The sequence below is a fragment of the Rhinoraja longicauda genome, chromosome 33 (genome assembly GCF_053455715.1).
Source record: "Rhinoraja longicauda isolate Sanriku21f chromosome 33, sRhiLon1.1, whole genome shotgun sequence".
Classification (NCBI taxonomy): Eukaryota; Metazoa; Chordata; class Chondrichthyes; order Rajiformes; family Arhynchobatidae; genus Rhinoraja; species Rhinoraja longicauda.
Window position 1 is genome coordinate 12,466,627 of NC_135985.1, and position 16,021 is coordinate 12,482,647.

At 40.0% G+C, this 16,021-nt stretch overlaps 1 protein-coding gene across 1 annotated transcript in view; it reads left to right on the forward strand.

Annotated features, from left to right (window-relative positions):
- Positions 1 to 16,021, forward strand: part of prtga (protogenin homolog a (Gallus gallus)) — a 106,965-nt gene that overhangs the window by 68,159 nt on the left and 22,785 nt on the right. The gene's annotated exons all lie outside the window — the stretch shown is intronic.

Consider the following 16,021-nt stretch of genomic DNA (forward strand, 5'->3'; position numbering starts at 1 on the left):
ATAAGTTGATATCTTTAATATTCACAAAAACACTGCAGAGAAAAGAGACCTCTTGTGTTGCTTTGCATTGTTTACATTAGACCTTCCGGAAGAGATTTTTCTTTCTGTTGTGAATTATTGACACAACCTTCTCTGTCAACACGATCCCTTAACACAGTTGTTCTGCATTTTTGCCTCCAGACCTCCTGAAATGATCTGAAACCTACTTTGTGCAGAGCCATGTACCTATTCCAGACTTCTATCCCATAGTGCCGTACCAATTGTGCAAACTAAAATTGGATTCTGCACTAAATAGGCACAGCTTACGGCGTGCATGCTAGCCCGTATCTATGTGTGTGACAAAAAATTTCACATTTATTATAAACGATCCAATCTCCCAAATCTTTTTTACAAGAATTTGGAAGATAAAGCCGAAGAAGCACAAAATTCATGCCTCAGAGTTGGTGTATCAGAAATATCCACCAGACCACTTCACTCTGAATATAAAACATAGCACAAAAAGTAAGGAAATTTGTGTTTGGTAGATTATTTCTTTGTTGTAACAATGCTTCTTGGCAATAAATCTTATACCGTTGGAAAGCCTGTTTATTTCCCTTTTAAATGGTGCCACATTTGTAAGGAACATGCATTTGTGGGATGAGCAGCAGAGCTGAGCATATGGGTTGCGCCCATGAAAAATTTGCCAAATCTTCTCTGCCAATGACAAACAGCTTATCCTGCTGTTGCTATTGACTCTTGTTTTGAGCTTCTGGTACCCCCAGGTGTTGACAATCAGGTGCCTGATTGGCAGCATCTGTGAGCATGGGCCCTGCTACAGTGGTCAGTAGGTGTCTGCTCCAAGAATCGGCATGCCACGTTTGACTGATCTGGATAGGGCCCGTGCGATAGGGCAACTTCAAGCTGGTGTTCCGCAAAACTAAGTTGCAGCATTATTTGGAGTGAGCCCTAGTACCATCTCCAAAGTGAAGGCCAAGTTCCATATAACGGGGGATGTCAGAGACAGGCCGCGAAGTGGGCGTCCCAAGAAGACGACACCCGAAGAAGACCGTTTCCTCACCCTGTCAGCACTTAGGAACCGTAGGCTGTCTTCTACAGATTTGCAGTCAAGGTTTGCCCTTCACCATCAGGCCCGTTTGCGCTGGTGTCGGCAACACGTGCACTGGAACCTGAACATGTGGAGGAACGTTATGTTCAGCGATGAGTCCAGATTCTGCCTACGGCAGTTGGATCATAGGGTCAAAGTGTGGAGAAGAAGCGGAGAACGCTATGCTGATTGCTGCACCGATAGAGTAACATCTTTTGGTGGAGGCAGTGTGATGGTGTGGGGCGGCATCTCCCTCACTGGAAAAACGAGGCTTGTCATCATTGGAGGCAATCTCAATGCAGAGATATCGAGATGAGATTCTGCAACCAGTGGCAATCCCATATCTCCACAGTCTGGGACCGAACTCTATCCTCCAAGATGACAATGCTCGCCCCCACAGAGCAGGGTTTCTCAGAGACTACCTCCAGAATTTGGGAGTGGAGAGGATGGAATGGGCTGCCAGCAGTCCTGACCTCAACCCCATTGAACACTAGTGGGATCAGCATGGGCGTGCTGTTCGTGCCAGAGTGACCAACACAACCACATTGGCAGACTTGCGACAAATGCTGGTTGAAGAATGGGATGCCATCCCACAACAGTGTGTGACCAGGCTGGTGACCAGCATGAGGAGGAGGTGCCAGGCTGTTGTGGCTGTGTATGGTTCTTCCACACGCTACTGAGGCTCCTGTTTATTAAATGAATAAATTGTTAAATTGCCAATATGTCTTGTTTCTTCAGACTTCAATCATCCAATCCACCAAACAACACCGAACAAGAGTCAATGGCAGAATAAGCTGTTTGGCATTGGCAAAGATTTGGCAGATTTTTCATGGGCGCAACCCACATACTCAGCTCTGCTGCTCATCCCACAAATGCAGGTTCCTTAAAAATGTGGCACCATTTAAAAGGGAAATAAACAGGCTTTCCAACGGTATAAGATTTATTGCCAAGAAGCATTGTTACAACAAAGAAATAATCTACCAAACACAAATTTCCTTACTTTTTGTGCTATGTTTAGTTATGGAGGCTAGGATTACTCTGGGTTCATAATGTTTGTTAGTTTGTGTATTTCAAGAACTCCAGTTTTATTGGTAACAGTAAATTTAAATCCCCCAGTCTATTTCAATATATTGTTAGAACTGCATTTATCATGACTTTATCCTCCATAGTCAACACTTAGAATTGTTTCCTTTAGTAACAAAAAGGAACAAGAATGCCCAAATGTTATTCCATTTGAAAGCCTCAGTCTGAGTGATCTGTTGGCATAAGTCACTGCAGAATTATTAAGACTGACCTCGGTCGCTGCTTGGCTGTGGCCCCTGACTGTTGCTTGGTGATGAGCTGAGATGCACGTATCCCTGTCAATGGCCCCAATCCCCATGTGATGTGGGAACAACAGCGCATTCTTAACTACTAACTGGACAACTGACCATCTGTGGCCATTCCAGCCATAGCAGGTGGCTGGCAGCTGACCATTTAACCAGGCAAAATACTGTCCGGGATAATGAATGGCGAGTATGGAACTAAACCTAGTCATTGATTGGGTTCTGTTTCTGTTCCAGCAGCCTTTTTGTTGCTTTATTTCCTCTTGATGTCTGTCTCGTAGCGGAAACAAAACAGCTACAAGTTTCATTTAATATTACAAGCTAAAATTAATGCATTTGTATGTAGACCTTCATTTCACATCACACTTCCATCACCTGACACCTTTTCACCTGGTTCATTTCTTCACATTGTTAATGTTAAGATAGTTTCAAATCAAAGGAATTAAAATAACCAGAATACCTGTCAATAAATGGCTGTCCAAATTTTTAAAACATTTTTCCTTCACATGGTAACATTCGAATGTGTCAAACTTTACAATATAGAAGATATTGGAGTTGTAATTTAAATAGATTGGCTCCAAAATGGTGTGATTAAACATGTTAGAAAATTATTAAATACAAGAAAAGATGATTATGAAAACCCAAAAATTAAATGGCCCAAAAAGTAAATGTAAAGCATTCGTATCCTATAGCTTCCTCCCTTCCCTGTCTGATAATGACGGGTCAAAGTTAATATTCAGTTAGATTCTGTTTTTGTTACTCAGAATGATCACCAGAATTGAAGAGCGTGCTGCAGAATTTGCTATATTTATTGTTAATTGTTTAAATTGCTTTTGACCTTATTTGGGTGTTTTTTCCCCTCCCACTAAAACAGTTCTTTAAATTGTTGATTTTACCTTGGATAAACTGTTTTATTTGGAACCTGTGCGTATAAAATCTAAGCTGGTTTATTATATGCCAAATCAGTTTGTTCCCTCAGTCTTTTCACTAAATTCCAGGTGAGGGTTAAATGGAATGGATTGCTTAAGGCACTTGCTCGAGTCACTGCCTGTTGACCTCTGGAACCCCAGGAGTTTCTCTTCTTGGTAGATGGAGATAAGTTCTGTCTCTGTTCTTGCAGACTATGCCCAAATGCAACTGTTTTCCAGCTCTAATCCGTTTTATGAAAAATGCTTGATCGGCCGTGACGTTTGCAATAATAGCATTGATTGTTGCGAGTTTATTGCAACCTTGTTGGGCAATAAGGGCCGATCTCTGATGTTCCATGGTCTGAAGATATTTACCAGAGTGGATACCAATGAGATCCAAATGTGTGAGATTGTTGTGTTTCTATTGAATGGGACTTACAAAAATGTGGAAATAGTAACTGATGTTGAATCAAATTATTGAATTAAATATTTTTTTTTAAACTAGGGGCGACACTGTGGTGCAGTGGTAGAGTTGCTGCCTTACAGCGCTTTGAGCGCCAGAGACCCGGGTTCAATCCCGAATGCTGGTGCTGTCTGTACGGAGTTTGTGCGTTCTCTCCGTGATCACGTGGGTTTACTCAGACATCATTGGTTTCCTCCCACACTCCAAAGACATACAGATTTGTCTGTTAATTGGCTTGGTAGAAATATAAATTGTCCCTCGTATGTGTATGATAGTGTTAATGTGCGGGGATCGTTGGTTGGTGCCGACTCAGTGGGCTGAAGGGCCTGTTTCCGTGCTGTATCTCTAAACTAAACTATTGGGCAGGATGTGCATTATTGGGATTTTAACTTATTATTTTAAAACTAGTTCTAGATATCTTGTTTCAAAACACACTTCACTAGGGAAAACCAACTGAAGAGGAAAGGCATTATATGGTGCAAATCATTTCTATTGAAAAATACCGTTATATTCACATGCTACTGTTTTACTACTGAATATTGCATTATGTGCTGTGAAGGAATCATTACCCCCAAACGTAATAATGTTTCAATCAATCAATTCAACGAAAGATTGTTCCATACTGTCAACATCGTTTACTTGTACAAGTATTTCCTAACTCCACTCAGAATAGCCTGACTAATTTTTAAACTATACCCTCTAGTTTTAGATCCTCCAGCCAATAAAATTAATTTGTCGTTTTCTACCATGTTATCTTGAAAACTTTGATCCAATGAGTTCTTAACTTACAAAAAGCCAACCAAGAAATTCCTAATTTATGCAATCCTTAATTAAATCCTTGTCCTGTGATCATTTTACACTCCCTCTGAGGACAATGTATTTTCCTTCTCTCCTGAGATGCTGCCTGACCTGCTGAGTTACTCCAGCATTTGGTGAATAAATTCCTTGGGTCTAGTAACCCAAATAACCCATACAATGACATGGAAATCTATAAAAGTGCTGATGCAATGAATTATTTCAGTTCAATAAAAGAATAATATTTTTATTTAAAGGCATTTTGTTCTCACTTCAATAGGATGATCGAAATATAAAAATTTGAAATCAAACTTGTCAAGCGAACAACAGCATAAGCTGTTTATTTAATGGAGTGGCCTAAAATGGGTTGTAACTTTACCCGTCAAAAATCTGGGGAATACACATTTAAAGTTTGACTCTCCTGATGTGCTGCCTAATGACCTCTGCTGGAAAATTATCCTGACACAATTGGAAGAATTGGTTTTGGCTCTGATGCTCAACAGATGACAACAAGTAAGAAAAGGAAGCCCACGCGAGGAACGTCACTTTCAGATTTAAACTTTGCCAAGGCTGGTAAAAGATACTCGCATGTGAGCAATTGCCTTTGGAGGCAGGAGGGTTAATGGAGAAAACACGAAAGAAAGCAGATGCTGCAGTTAGAGGCGAGTTTTTAAATAGCTAATTATGAGTTGCACTGTCCTAAATTTTGGTCCAGATTTAGTTTGTTCAAACAGAGGTTTGCGATCAGTTTTCAGTGGGAGGGAACAACAAGAGCTGAGTAAGAGTTAGAGTGGAGCTAATTTTTTCCCCCAGTATTTTCTGCCTATGCATGGGAAGGTTGCTTTAATGATGGTCTCCCGGGGTGCAATAAAATTATACAGTCCAGGGTGGGCCTGAAAGACAACACAAATTGGACTAAGTACTATGAAAAGGGGAGGCAAATTGGTAGGAAATGGAGTCTTTTACTAGCTGTTTGTGTTTAAATAGTTGCTGTGCGTTAACAAGGTGTGAAAGCGTAATAAAGTTAAGAACACCTGTACAGAAGTGTGCCATTTTACTATGAGACACAAACCACTATGACAGGTTTCTGAAAGCTCAGTTAAAACGTATCGAGGTATGTGTTTTTCACGATGAGTTCTGGATTTTTTTAATTATTTGAACGGAAAGCTATAGTTGTTTATGCTGTTGCTCTTTTGGCTAGCTTTAAAAAAAAAAAGATCATCCTATTGAAGTGACAACAAATAGCTTTTAAATAAAAATATTATTTTATTGAACTGAAATAATCCATGCCTCAGCACTTTTATTAATTCCCAAATCATTGTATTCCATCTAAAAACGTTTTTGATTATTGTTGAATGTACTAGTATTTTGTGGAATGTATAATTTTCATGGGATAATCTTAAATTTCACATTTAATAATGATTGGGGGATAATGATCTGGCATAACTGTGCATGTGGTTCATGTTTTCCTCCTACTTCCCTATGACAGAGACTTGAAGGCCTGAAGTGGCTACTCTGTGCACACTTACAGAATAGCCTTATTCTCCCGCTAATTTTCCAAGTAACCCATTCTCCCTACATTCCCGTTGGTTTAATCCCAGATTCCTCTTCTCGCCTATGCAAGAGGGATAATTTAGAGCGGCCAATTGGAAACTGGAGTACCCAGGCGAAACCCATGTGGTCACAGAGAGCATGTTCCGTCACCACTTACATAGCACCAGAGGCCAGATTGATCCCGGGACAATGGACCTTTGAGGCAGTATCTCTAATAGCTGCAACTTCCTGTGGTTTAGGTCAAATTAATATTTTGAGTTCCTGCACTTGTCAAACAAGATCTTCTCTGCCACTTCATTACATCAGAGCATTTCATTCAGATAAACTATTCCCTTTGAGGTTAGGATAAACTCCCTTAAATGCAGAACGACACAGTGGGTCAAAATTCTCTGGCTTTTCAAATGGATTTGCACAGAAATATAACCTCTCAGGGAAAGGTACAGGCATTAATAACTGAAGGAGGTTCTCCACCTGAAACGTCACCCATTCCTCTATGCTGAGATGCTGCCTGTCCCGCTGAGTTACTCCAGCATTTTTTAATCTATCTTTGGTGTAAACCAGCATCTTTGGTTCCTTCCTAGACATTGATAACTGATTCATTACCATTATGCCGCATAAATTATGATGCAAGTTAAATTATCAATGGAAATGGGTTTTGGGGGATTTATTCCAAGTTCAAATTGTTCTACTTGCCAAGTAAGAGGCTTTTGCCTTTACCTAATTGCTGAAAAGGCATGCATGTATCCTGTTTATAGACAAGAGTGGTTCACTGTGTTAGAGCTAAAGAGAAAGCCATTGAAAAGTCTTATCTCAGGGGAGCACTAAATTTATAATGGAATGACGACTTTTAAATGCAATCTGTTATCGTAGGACCATGAGCTAAAAGGTTAAGGCGAAAGAGGAGCGGATAATGGTAAACAGAATGTATTTGCGGCAGTGAGCCTAAAGATCTCTGGATTGGAATGTGTGCGGTGCAAATCTCTGATTTTAACCATTACCAATAATTTACCACATTAATTTGGGAGAGGCACACTTTATTCAAGATTGAAAGCTTTAATTAATTTAGCTGTGCTGTTGGTTATGGAGGTCAAGTATAAATGACTGAAGTAGATTTGCTGAGATTCACGCGAGTACATTATCTCCCAGTTAAACCCTGACTCTGCAAACTGGTGTTGGCAGTAGATGACACTGAATTTGTTCCATTTGTTGCTCAGGATTTTTCAGCTTAAACAGAAATGCTCGGGAGAGACCTAACAAAAGATGGGAATAAGCTCTTCAAAAAGTTTGGCAGAAGTGTTATTAAATCAGAGCACTATTGTTGCCACTGTGAATTTTTTATAAAATCAGTTTGTCACTCGATCTTATCATAATGCTTAAAGAAATGGAATTAAAGTCGTTTTATAATCATTTTTACTGTACAGACTAAATTTAAATGTATCAGATATCTACAATCCTTTGATTAAATGCTTAAGTGGCAAACAGTTAAATCATGAGTAAAATATGAAGATTAACAACAAAAAGTTGGTGTAATTCAGCTGGTCAGGCAGCATCTCTCCAGAGAAAAGGAATAGATGTTCTTCCGACTGAGAGTGGGGGGTGGGGGGGGGGGGGGGGGGGGTGTGGGGTGGGGGGGGGGGGGGGGGGGAGGGAGGGGGAGGAAAACAAGAGATATAGGTTCAGGGTCCAGAATAAAATATGAACTCTTTTAGGCATTGAATTGAAATTATCTGACTTTACCCTCGAATGTTTTGAATTCAGTTATTCAATTCAATGATAAATTTCAAAGAATGAATTTATAAAATTATTTTTATTATTTGTGTGTGGAAGTTGAAGGAACAGATGCAGCTTTAATGATTGAATAAAATTCATTTTATTGTCCGCAATGTTATTTTTAAAGTTTTTAGGCTATTAGATTATTGAGCTCTGTTTGATTTAGCATCAAAATATGTGTAAGACATACTGCAGCCAAGGTGCCAACCTTACTGGAGTAAAACCACCTTCCTCTATGCTTCCTGTTATTCAGTTCCCGGTCCAGAGACTTTATACACAATCAATGTTGACTTTACACTGCTGGATGGGGTGTCGTTTGGATCCAAAGGAGGGTTTATATGGTTGCATGGAGGAGGGGAGTTCTCTCCATCATCCTGTTCAATATCTATATCTTGGGCAGCACAGTGGTGCGATGGTAGAACTGCTACCTCATATTGCCAGAGATCTGGATTCAACCCTGTCCTTGGGTGCTATCTATGTGGAGTTTGCATGTTTACCCTGTGACCTTGTAGGTTACCAAACAGGTGCTCCTGTTTCGTCCCATGTACCAAAATCATGCAGGTTTTGTTCACCAATTGCCCTTTGCAAAATTGTCCCTAATATGTAGGGAGTGGTTGAGAAAGTGCAATAACATAGAATTAGCGTGAATGAATAATTAAAGGACAGCATGGATTTTGTGGGCCGAAGGACCTGTTTCCTTGCAGTATCGAATATAATGCTGGTTTAACTTTCAGGGGAAAGACTAATTCTTCCATTACGGTTCACGGGACTTTGTTATGTACAAATTAGCTGCTAGAATTCCTAAATTACAACAGGTCATTGGCTTTAAGGTGCTTGTGAATACACAAAAGTTATGATGGCCATCGTCGTAGTGTGCATGGTCAAACAATAGTAGCTGTTCTTTGAAAATAATGCAAGATCTGTATCATTGTGGATTGTGGTGGTTTGTAGATAAGTGCATCATCAAAGCCCTTTTCAAAAATGACACCACATGTTTGTTATAAGCCTAAAGGTAACAATTAGTTAATGAAGGAACATCTCCAAACGAATACTGTTCAAGGTTTTATCGCAGTGCAGTGAGATCAAAACAGGCCAAAATTTATCTGATTAATTATCAGTCAAAATGCACAATTTTGTTTGAATAAATGAAAGATAAGACCTGCAGATGAGCAAGTAATGATATAAGTAAATATTAGAATGATTTGTAAACATGGTTAATGGCTTGCCATATTTATCTTTTGTAAATGATTAGTTCAATGCACTTTTCTTTGGAGTGACTTAAATGCCAGTTGGCTAATGTGTGTTAATGCCCTTCAAGTGCTCGTGTTATTCTAAACCTTCAGTAATCGCCCGCATTTTTGCGTGTCACTTTATGAACGAAAGTGAATAGTTAACGTCAGTAAATAGATGTGGACATAATCAGAAAATTGTAGAGATAGTTTTGGTGAAGAAACTAATCCTCTTTGCAGCTTTAAAGTACACTTGTGTAAATTCCTGTACGATTCTAATGAAACTGTTTGTAACGTACCCATTCTAGATAATCAGAAGAAAGAAATGGTTTCTGCAATGATACAATTGTCCATAATGATTTCCATTTCATAGATCCCTCTTTTCTGTTCTGTTCTTGTATTCTATTTGAAAGACAAAACATTATAACAAAACACTGCTGCTTTGGACTATTTGGGGTAGGATTTCACCCACTCCTATCAGTGGTCACATCTGCCCTTTGTCGTCCCTTCCAGAATTTTTTTTCCATTGGAGTCGAATTTTGGAAGTAAGGGCCAGCTTGATATTGCTACTATATCATACATTTAGCATGATGCAGTAGTGGCTTTTTTATTAGCAATTCAGAAAGGTTTTTTTTTAACCTGGAACCTGTTGATACGTATATTCAAACATATTGTCAACGCTACACAAAATGCTGAAGTAACTCAGCAGAACAGGCAGCAACTCTGGCTAGAAGGAATGGGTGACGTTTCGGGTCGAGACCCGAAACGTCACACATTCCTTCTATCCTGAGATGCTGACTGTTCCGCTGAGTTACTCCAGCATTTTGTGTCTATCTTCAGTGTAAACCAGCATCTGCAGTTCCTCCTTACACATGTGGTCAAAGCTTCATAAATTAGTCATTTGTGTTGAGAAATATTATATAGGACTGCTTCAAAGATATTGTGAACAACTTTTAAATTGTTTTTGATCATTGCTCATGATTGAGGTCGTGTAAATGTGAAGCTTGAACTACTGTTATTTCTCTTCAGTTAATCAAATTGAAAGGCCAGTTATTGATTATTGATCATTGAAAGATGTTCCCCATTTCAAAATGTTCGTTAATCCACAGCTAAGTTCAAGGAGCAAAACTTTGAGTGGGTGCTTTAGCTGGAACAGCTTTAGTGGAAAAAGATTTTTACATTCTACCCTGTTTATCGCTCTCATTTTTGTATATCTTTATCAGGTCACCCCTCAGCCACCTCCATTCCAGGGAAAACAAACCCACTCTATCCAATTTCTCTCTGGTGCAATCGCATCCTCCAAAGCAAAACTTCTCTTCAATTAATTTGTTTTTAAATTTTAATGCATTTGAGTTTAGTTTAAAGATACAGCATAGAAACAGGACCTTTGGCCCACCGAGTCCGTGCCAATCAGTCATCCCCATGCACTAGCACCATCCTATACAGTAGGTTCCATTTTACCATTTTTACTGAAGCCAAATTTCCCACCAACCTGTGTATCTTTAGAGTGTGGGAGGAAGCCGGAACACACGGGGGGAAATCCCACACGGTCACGAGAGGAACGCACAAACTCCATGTAGACAGCACTCATAGTCAGAATCGAACCTGTCTCTTGTTGTGAGGCAGCAACTCTACCACTGAGCCTGAGGTATTTGTCGAGAAGGTACTTTAAAGCTGCTTCATTCTAATAAAATTAGTAATAAGTTGTAAAACATTATTAAAATGTCAAAATTATGATCTCCGTAAAATATTGCAAGTATGTGTCAGGAAGCAATCTATTTAAAATTAGAGCAGGGGTCTGTACCGATGACACTGTTACACTGTCAGTTTTGGACAAATCGGAACAAGTAACATTTTCCAGCCATTATCCTCCAGTTAAATTGAGCCCGTCTTTTCAAAGTTGAAAATCTTAATCAGCACGAAAGGGAGAAATTTGTCCCAGCCTAACCCTAAATATTAAACCCCGTCCTGCCTCTCTACTATTGAAAGAGGGGTGTTCATGCAGTTGGATTGATGATCTGTGAATCTTCAGAACTCCTACTTATCACTATCAATTAAAAGCATACACTGAATCATTCTTGCACCTCACTTTGTGTTGTACAGATTGAAAAACTTTTTTGCCTCCCCTCAGTTCATATTTTGCCCTATGGAAAAGCACGGTATATTGCCCGGAATCCTGACCAATGTTTTACCTTCTTATCAAAAAACAACAAATTAGTTATATATTTGTGGTTTGTCAAACTTCACAAAGTTGCTTCAGCAATTTCCTCCATAACATGAGTGATGACACCACAGAAGTATTCTATTACTTGTGGGTAATGTGGTAAGCAATATATTTTAACATAGCATGTAACAATAAAATGAGGGCATGAATGTAACATTTTTAATTGGTACTAAATGTTACCATTCATTCAGTGTTCCATTTGAGTTAGGTAGCTTGAGGCACAGATGCCTCCAAACCAATTTTGTTAACTGTAGTTCTCATCTTCATAGTAGCTCCTTGTCTTGGACTAGTCTATGAATACTGATTTTTTTTTGGATTGCCTTTGTTTATTTTTTGTGGTGAGATATGAAATTCCTTATTTGCTGTTTGAAGTCTTCACATTCTGTAATTATTAGTGTTTGCTGCAGAAATCTTGCATATACTTGTTGAGACCTGATACCCTAGGTCAAAACTTTATGAGATAAGTGTTGTCATAAGATCTTCCATTGATAATTTGAGAATTTCATTTTTAAATTATGAAAGTGGGGTGCATCCACCTTGCTGGATAAAAGGGGGAAAAAAGTTTTAAATGTTCTAATGCTTAACTATGGAGATGTGGTAAACATTGAGAATAATGCGAATAAACTTAAAACCGGGGAAAATAAGGAAAAAAACCCAGCAGATATAGAGAAGTGTGGCGTTGCTTTTAGGTGGAGAAGAAGGGAGAGGTATAATTATTCTAAAGAGTTTTCAGGGGCCGGAGGGCCTGGGGAATTCATGGTGCATGGATCATTCAGGAAGGAGGGGATGGGGAAGAAATATTTAGAGGGTAAAAACAAGGATCTGCAGTAGCTGATTTACAAAAATAGACGTTGTGCTGGAGTAAGTCAGCAGGCCAGGCGACATCTCTGGAGAAGATCGATCGGTAATGTTTTGGGTCAGGTCCCTTATTCAGACTGATATGGCACAGTCAAAACTTGGTAAAATTTGAGGTACTTAAAGAGTGTTCAGCAAAACTCATGGGATCATAGGCTTCATTGATAGATGTATTGAGTACAAAGGCAGGGAAACTATCCTCAAGTTTTACGAAGCTTTGGTTATGCCATAACTAGAATATTGTCTCCCATGTTGGCCGCCACACTTCAGGATGTCATGTGAGGATCCTTAAAGGTCAAGAGGAGATTTTCTAGAATGATTTTAGGGATGAAGGACTTTAACTATGATTGGTCCATTTGCCTTGGAGCTATGGAGATTAAGGGGAAATTCAAAATGTAACAGGCAAGATTATGACCGGTCGAGAAAGGGAAGCTGTTCCATTTAGCTGATAATGTAAAGATGTGGGGCACAGATTTAAGTTAAAAAATACATGAGAAACGGAAGTGGGGGCACAGAGTGTGGGTAAGAAACTTTACGTAGTGAGGGCTGATGGCATGGGACTTGCTGCCCATGAAGTTGGTAGAAATGAAGATGATCAATAATTTCAAAACAAAATTGGCAAGCACCTGAGAAATAATTCGAAATGTTTATGGTTTATGGGGCTAGAACAAGACATTGGTGTCCAGAGAGAAACATGGATATTAAAATGGGGAGAGTTGAGGGGAGTTTAAAGGAGATTTTTGAGGCTAGTTTAAAAAATAATGTAGAGTAGGAGGTGCCTGCAACATGCTGCCAGAGGAAGCTGATACAAGAGCAATGTTTAAAAGACATTTAGATAGGCACACAGTGGCTTATCATATCATATCATATCATATCATATATATACAGCCGGAAAAAGGCCTTTTCGGCCCACCAAGTCCGTGCCGCCCAGCGATCCCCGTACATTAACACTATCCTACACCCACTAGGGACAATTTTTACATTTACCCAGCCAATTAACCTACATACCTGTACGTCTTTGGAGTGTGGGAGGAAACCGAAGATCTCGGAGAAAACCCACGCAGTTCACGGGGAGAACGTACAAACTCCTTACAGTGCAGCACCCGTAGTCAGGATCGAACCTGAGTCTCCGGCGCTGCATTCGCTGTAAAGCAGCAACTCTACCGCTGCGCTACCGTGCCGCCTGCTTGAAATGGAGGGATCTAGACCATGTGCTGGACCATTTGGCTTTGCTGGATTTAGTTCCAATTGGCATCTTGATCGACATGGTGGTCTGAAGGGCCTGTTCCTGTGCTGTACTCTTCTCTATTTTATGCTAAGAAGTACACTTTTTATTTGGAAATGAGCTTATGAAAAATATTTCGCACTCCAGTGCTCTGCCAAATTGCTCTCTTAAATCGAAGCTCTTGCAACGTTTGAGTTTAGTTTATTATCACGTGTATCGAGCTAATGTTGTGTGCTAACCAGTCAGCGGAAAGGCAATATGTGATTACAATCGAGCCATCCATAGTGTACAGTTAGATGATAGGGCGGCACGGTAGCGCAACGGTAGAGTTGCTGCTTTACAGCGAATGCAGCGCCGGAGACTCAGGTTCGATCCTGACTACGGGTTTGTATCCTGACTACGGGCTGTATCCTGACTAAGGAGTTTGTACGTTCTCCCCGTGACCTGCGTGGGTTTTCTCCGAGATCTTCGGTTTCCTCCCACACTCCAAAGACGTACAGGTATGTAGGTTAATTGGCTGGGTAAATGTTTTAAAAAAATTGTCCCTAGTGGGTGTAGGATAATGTTAATGTACAGGGATCGCTGGGCGGCATGGACTTGGAGGGCCGAAAAGGCCTGTTTCCGGCTGTATATATATGATATGATATGATATGATAAAGGGAATAACATGAATAGCATCTAGTGTGAGATAAGGTCCGATCAAAGATCGTTTGAGGGTCTCCAATGAGATAGATAGTAGCTCAGTTCTGCTCTGTAGTTGTTAGTACGATGGTTCAATTGCCTGACGACAGGTGGGAAGAAACTGTCCCTGAATCTGGAGGTGTGAAACAATATGCAGAGCAAAGCAATGAACCAGACAGGAGTTAAATCTATACGGAAGTTAGGCAATGCAAGCCTTGGGCACTTCACTTCTAGGCCACCAGGAACTTTAGTCTAAGAAAATAACTGCAGATGCTGGTACAAATCGAAGGTATTTATTCACAAAATGCTGGAGTAAGGCCCACCGGGAATTGGAGGAACAGCACCTCGTATTTCGCCTGGGCAGCTTGCAGCCCAGCGGTATGAACATTGACTTCTCCAACTTTAGATAGTTCCTCTGTCCCTCTCTTCCCCTCCCCCTTCCCAGATCTCCCACTGTCTTCCTGTCTCCACCTATATCCTTCCTTTGTCCCGCCCCCCTGACATCAGTCTGAAGAAGGGTCTCGACCCGAAACATCACCCATTCCTTCTCTCCTGAGATGCTGCCTGACCTGCTGAGTTACTCCAGCATTTTGTGAAGGAAAGTTAGTCTTCTCTGTCCATTGGAAAATGGACAATGAAGGCTCAGTTTTAACCGGTTAGGCAAGATATATGGAAGGTCTTTATCTGAAAAAGGGTTAAGACCCTAAACGTCACCTATTCATGTTCTCCTGGGATGCTGCCTGACCCACAGAGTTACTCCAGTACTTTGTGTCCTTTTTTTTCCGGGCGAGGTATATGATAGGGTGACAGCAATGACCCCATACTCATTTGAACAGATCCTTTAGCTGCCACGAATTTAGAGCAAAATGTAAAAAACACTCTTTTGCTCTTGCACTAGTGGACCCAATACCATGTAGACTGATGATTCTTATTTTGAATCATGCCATTTAAAGTTAAATGCAATATACCAGAAGCAATTTTTTTGAGAATGCATGTTTGAAGTTTCTCAAACTTTAATAATGATTCCTGTATAAAATATAATGAATGAAAAGATAGGGGTCGGCACATGCTCGATGGATTCTGAAAAGCAAAAAAATATTTCTTACTGGTGGTAAATCATTAATGCTGAGCCAATAAATAAGTCACAGCTGCATAGGAGCAGAGGTACTGTTGAGTAGAAGTTTATTGCAATTAATGAAGTTATGTTGTTGAGTTGAATACTTGTTTCAATCGTCTTGTCCTGTGTGTCGGGCAAAGTTGTTTTAATTTAACCAGTTTGATAAATGTAAGTTTTCTTTCTATTACAAGGTCACAATGGTAGTTAACCCATGAAAAACTAATAGATCGTGTTTATTCTAGACGAATATGTATTTTTAGGCCTGGAGGCATGTTTTGGACAAATCAGAAATCTCCCTTTTATTTACAGTGATTTATGTTACGTACTGAAGTATTAACTGGTCCTCAATTACCATACACTAGGTACGTTTCTTATATCCTTGCAAATTATTCTGTCACTTCTTGACCGCCCTTAATGATTTTTGGTAATGCTGTCTTGATTCAGTTTTATCCTACACTAAAGAACCCTGCTCAGTAGACAGGGAGCCATTTATTTTGGGTGATGGGGGGTGGGGTGGGGGAGTGTTTGACCTGAAGGCCTTCAAAGGGGCAGAACAAAGGCTTGAGATAGGCAGCATTACACAAATAAATCATAAACATCAGGTGACCATGAAGAAGTAGAAGGATTTACAATAGGAGCAGCAATTAAATCTCTCCAACCTGGTTTACACTATGATTGCAAATTTCAGTTTGTTGATCCAGGATAAATGGTTTAAATTTAGAAGGGAGTTTGTAATGTGAAGCTACCTCTGAATTGCGCTTCCAGCCCCGAGATTCGCAGCATCAGAGAGT